Here is a 6,000-nt window from a genome sequence, read left to right as displayed (position 1 = left end):
TAGCCTTGTGGTATTATTTATCTTTAGTAGAGATTAAATAGAGCTGGTTATTTTTCCCTGGAAAAGAAAATTTACATCAACTTTGTGGTGCTTCAACATAAAAATAACAAAACATTAACTGTAATAAAAAAGATTTAAATGTAATCTATCTTTTTATATAGCTCAGTAAATCAAATGAGATGGACTGTGTTGTCAGCAATTGATAGAAATTCACTCTCTATTCATAATCAACAATATTTATGGAGTGCCCTGAATTTTGCATTTCCCAGAAGTGTATAGGACAATAGCAATGTTTATATTTATTTTCCTGTAATTCTTTCACATCTTCTTTCTTTAAGGCATGTAATCATTCTAGGAAGGATATGAGATTTTTCACAGCTGTTCAATTCAGCACTCACACACACAATACCTAGGAGCAAAATTCAATTTTTTTTTTCAAAATTCAGTTCTGTAACATGGGCATAAAAGTATGTCTTACGTATTTTAGATAATAAAGAATTTCGCACTGATATTCTCAGTCAGTGGGTGCTTCTTACCTCAGCAGCCTGTTAGCTCTTTTCATCACTGCCTCGAAACTGAAGGAAAATCAAAAGAAAAAATAACACTCTGCTCCTCTGATAATACTTAGAATTGTCATTCATAGGGAAGGATATGTGAGAAAGTTGCCTTCTATTACTCTTCTTTTCTCCAGTATGTAAGATTAAGTGAGTCTGAGTGTGTGTGTATGTGTGTGTGTGCATGTGCACACGTGTGTTTCACCATCAGGCAAAGAAGTCAGGAGGCACCATTCCTACAACACAAGAATCAGAATCAATCTTCTTTGTGAAGGACTTGAACTTTGGACTAAAGTGTAAATCAACATTGAACAAAAATAATAGAAATCCAAGAAGTGAAGTAATTTTGCAAGACCACTTCCCTGTTCTAAATAAGTTTAAGCCCCACTGCCAAGAGAAATTTACTCCAGAGCATTTGTAGTACTACAAAAATGAAGAGATGCCAGTTACTTTCCAGAAACCACAAAATTTCAGAAGAATAGACCCAGAGAAAATTTTTAATTTATGAGAAGAATAAAAAGAGAAGTTCTGAAAAGAAACAAGCCAGTGAGATTTGCTGCTAGTTTTAGATAAGATATTATTTGTTTTTTCACTGTGGTAGGAACACTTAACATGAATTTACCATCTTAACAAATTTCTTTTCTTTAAACAAATTTTTAAGTGCACAATACAGTATTGTTAAATAAACACACAGTGTTGTACTGCCAATCTTCAAAATGTATTCATCTTGTATAACTGAAACTAGGATTTTATTTTATTTTATTTTATTTTTATCGTATTTAGATTTAGATTGATTGATTGATTTGAGGGGGAAGAGGCACAGAGAGAGAGGGAGAGATAATCTCAAGCAGACTCCCCACTGAGTGCAGAACCCAATCCCACGATACTGAGATCATGACCTGACCTGAAATCAACTGTCAGAACCTTAACCGACTGAACCACCCAGATGTTCCTGAAACTAAGATTTTAAATGAATTAGTAAAATAATAAATTGTGAGCACTTTGAAAGCAGTAAAATTCATGAGGACCAAAGAGCATATTCGCTAGGAGGAAATAATTTCAAAAAGGCCTGTTACCTCTTTTTGCCAAGGTTCCTTGATTAATACATCAAAGAATTCTGGTGAAAACATCTTATCTTAATTTCAGCAAAAGATTTATATGACTTTTTACATAAGGGAGATTTGGTGAATAAACTTTTTCATAGAGGTAGATTAGCAGACCCTTCCATCTTTAAGGGTTCAGTTGCACATCTTTTTTTTAATTCATTATCAAGCAGATATTTGTCACATGACTGCCGTATTCCATACCCTTAACACCTAGAAAAAAAGACTTTTAGCATCAAATGTGGGAGACTTGGCCATAATCAGGAAATTACAGTGTCGGGGTTCTACAGATGAAAGTGGAGGAGATTCAAAGAAAGATCGAAGAAAATCAGCTTCTGAATTGAATTGTTGACTGAAAGCAAAGTTAAGATTACTTGGAAACTAAGAAGAGTGCTATGGGGAGGGCAATTAGGGAGTGCAAAGGAAATAGGAGAAGAGGTTTTATGGTTCATTCAGAAAATTACAAGCAAGGCATAAAGCAAAGGGGAATGTGGTAAAGATATGAGCCGTGTGTTATAATAAGGATTCAGAAGAAAAAGTGAAATGTAAGCCATGCTGAGAAGTTTACACTTCTGTCTTAAAAGCCATAAGAAAATATTTAAAGATGATAAAGATGGTTATTTATCAACTTGAAAGATTATTCTAATTGTATGGAAAGGATATGAAGATGGGAAGTAGGAAAATAGTAAAGAATGTATTGCAGTCAGGCAAGAGGAGTTAAAGTCAGATAGGAGTTAAAGTCATGGCATTGAGAATGAAGGGAAGGAGACATCTTTAAAAAAAATGGAGTAGTTGATGATTCATCCAATAACTGTTGAGCCTTTACCATATTTACTTGATTAGGCACTAGGGCTTCAGTGTATCGCTGAGTGTCACTGAGTGTCACTGATTCAGTTTTAGCCAGGTGATGAGTGCTTGTCAGGTGCCACGCACTGTGCTGAGGGCATATTCTTGAGGGCACATGTTATCTAATTGTATTTTAGTTCTCATGCCAACCTGTGAAGCCCATACCATAATCCCCAGACACAGAGATGAGGGAAAAGAGGCTCAGAGTTGTAGGGGATTTGTCCAAGATCACCAGTGATATAGAGATGAGGCGAATCTGGCCCCGAAAACTCCATCTATTTTTTTTTTTTTCTTTTTAATCACTGAGGAAAGTTTGAGAGATGCTAACACAAAGATTTTATCAATCCGGTTTTCAGTCAGTGAAAGGGAATCCAGATATTCCATTTAGTTTAAATGGACAGATAACAGATTGGTTTAAAAGGTGACTGAGAAGCATAGAGGACAGAAATTAAATGGGAGGCCATCCAGAAATTAGCCAGAATTACAAGAAACTATCACCACTCCTAGAACTGGAGGTCCTATAAAGTGATGAGGGTCCCTTAGCCACAGCTGAGGAGCTGGGACTATCCCACCCCAAAAGCTGGAACTGCAAAGCAGTAGTAGCCATGTTTAAAGACAAGGGAGGAGGTATTTCTCCCCTGGTTTCTCCCAGTCTTCCAACTGTCCTCCAGTCCTTGTCTCACCAATGTCTTCCAATGACTGAAACAAATCAGAGCAGAAGCAAGCCAAGAGAAACACAGGAAAGGAGGATACAGCATTGCCCCTCCACCCACTCAAGATCGACACTTGTGTGCTGCTTCATGGTATTTGCCCTTACCCATAGGTATTTGAGAATGTATTAATTATCCTAAAATAGTGAAAAGTGGGTTAAGATTTGTGTTTTAGGTAAATCACATCCCAGTTGTAGCATGGGTAAAGGAACTGGAGAAAGCAAGACTGAAACCAGAGAAGCTAGCTAGAAGACTTTTGCATTAGTTCAGAAAAGACAGAGAACTTTCATGCTATGGGACGTTATTAACCCAGAAAGGGGACAGTGGAGCAGGAGCAGATAAGGCTGAGGAGAGCAGATCATTGATTTGGAAAATACTGAATTTAAAGTGTTCCAAAGGAGGACTGCAAGAGTAGGGTGGTTTGAGTTGTCAGAGGGAACATTTGTCTTTGAAAGCCATTGTTTAATATTGCTAGTAGTTGAAGCCATGAGTGTGGTTGAGATAATTCAGAGGGAAAAGAGAAATATATAATGTCAAGATGTCCCCAGAATTATATCATCAATTCTAACTAGTGTGAGGAAAATCAAGTAATAAACCTCTCTGTAACATTTTGTAAAAATACAGCTTATATGGATCAATGGGCATAGAGCAATGGAGGTGAGCTAAGTGGCCTGTGAAGGGTTCTCTTTTGCCCATTTAGCGCCACTAATGTGCAGTGAGCCACATAAAAGCAGAAGCCCAAAGAAACTGGATAAATCTCAACCTTTTAAAACAGATAACAGGATAGCTATCAAATGGGAAGAGTGCGTGAAATATCTATTCTAAAAAATAAAGTCCCCTCTGAAATTTCAGATTTTACTATTATTCAACAGATTTCTATTTCATCATATAAACTAAGTAACACCTATGCCTTGTCCTTTAGATAATGAACACATTCTATAGAGATGTTTTAATTCATATCTTGATGGAATCAGTTAACACAAACAAGAATTTGTCTATCAAAGAGATTATATATCTGTAAACATGTGTTAATATATGTGCATCTGAGTATACACCATTAAAGAAATTTGCCTGAAACAATAATAGGTACTGATTTGAAATGCCTCACAATAATCGGAAGCAGATATGTGATATATGTAGGAAGTTATAAAGGAAACATTTCTCAGTTCAGAACACTTTAAATATCTCATACCAGTAACACCTGAAAATTACTGAAAAAATGTAGAAAGCTATATAACTGTAATCACAATAGTAAAAACCAGAAATTTATCTGATTACCTGATGAATCACAGAACATTTTAAAAATAACTGAGAAATCATCGGCCAGAGAAAACACCCTTCTCCATCAGAACAATTTTAAAATACGCTAATATGCAAGTTATTTATACACACTCACCCATACATATATTTTAAGAACTACTCAATATCTTAAAAGCAATCACAAAATCAGTCCTTAGCTTAATCCTCATCTGCATTTTAATGATTTCAAAATATAGCTGCATTATCGGGTTTGAGGTTGCATATTGCCGCATTACTAGTTTCATAGCATTGTGGCTTTCCATCTTGGTAGCAATAAATTCTAGTAAACAGAGCCATTAACAGCATTTTTATAGGGTCAAATGGAGCTGTGGCACTAGAAGTGTGGTGCTAAGTAAAATCTGAAAGCTACTATGTTATACTTAACTATAAAGGCATTAAAACCAGGTCTTCTCAGGGATATTTGAATGTTCTTCATGATTTTTTTTTTTTTCTCCCCTTGGCTTTTCTAGCTTTTATGTGACAATTTGGGGAAAAAAAATTACCTAAGATTTCACAAAGTTTGAAGATCTCATTAAAATAAGAGCTTTATAAAAGAATATGGCCCTTTAAATGTAATAAAACTAGGTAATGAGTAAAACTGCTTATGATCATATTTAGAAGTATCTGTGTTATGTTAATAATTTGAATAAAGGTAGTAAAGATTTTGAATTCTGTCATAATATACGGAGCATCTTTGATCAATACAATTCAACAAAACTGAAATTCCCTAGTTCTCCAAGAATGTGTTAAAGATAAGTTTTGTCTTAAAAAAATGAAATACCAATATAATATTACACCATAAAACCATCCTTTAGTTTATAAAATTGTTCTTCACTCACCTATGCATCTTTTTAGGTTGCAAAAACATAACAAGTTTCATAACACATGTATCATTTTATATGAGCATAAAAAAATGAAAAAGCTATGTAAATTTAAATGTTCTATTTTGACTTTCACTTTAAGTGCATAAAAATAACATTCCTTGGAATAATAGATTACATAATTATATCCTGAATATCTAAGAATATCAATTAGGTTTTAACATAATTTGGAAAGACACTAGTGTTGAAAACGAATCTGGTTCTGTATCACTAGTGATATGGAAGATTATTTTAGTTGTTTATAGGCAAACATGTTTTTTGTAAGGAAAATGTGTTTATTTTAATGAAAATTAGAAAGAAGAGTCAAGTGCTTGCTTTAGCAGCATTTATACTAAAAAATTGGAATAATGCAGAGGAGACCGTGCATGAGGATGACCCATGAATTCATGAAGCATATTTTATATAGATGTTACCATATCCATATTTTTAAAAAAGAAAGAAGAGTCAAATTTTATACACATGATGTCATAGCTACTGTTATTTGGGTTAGAATACAAGTTTTGGAAACTAAGTTGACTTAGTACTAAATAGTAGCAAAAATGGCACATAGGTTAAAAACCTTGCAAGTGCTACATGAGTAACTGATATTGGAGAAGCACCGATGTAA

Source organism: Mustela nivalis, assembly GCF_964662115.1.
Source record: "Mustela nivalis genome assembly, chromosome: 12".
NCBI classification, from domain to species: domain Eukaryota; kingdom Metazoa; phylum Chordata; class Mammalia; order Carnivora; family Mustelidae; genus Mustela; species Mustela nivalis.
The sequence above is the reverse complement of the archived record's forward strand: the minus strand, read 5'-3'. Positions refer to the sequence as shown.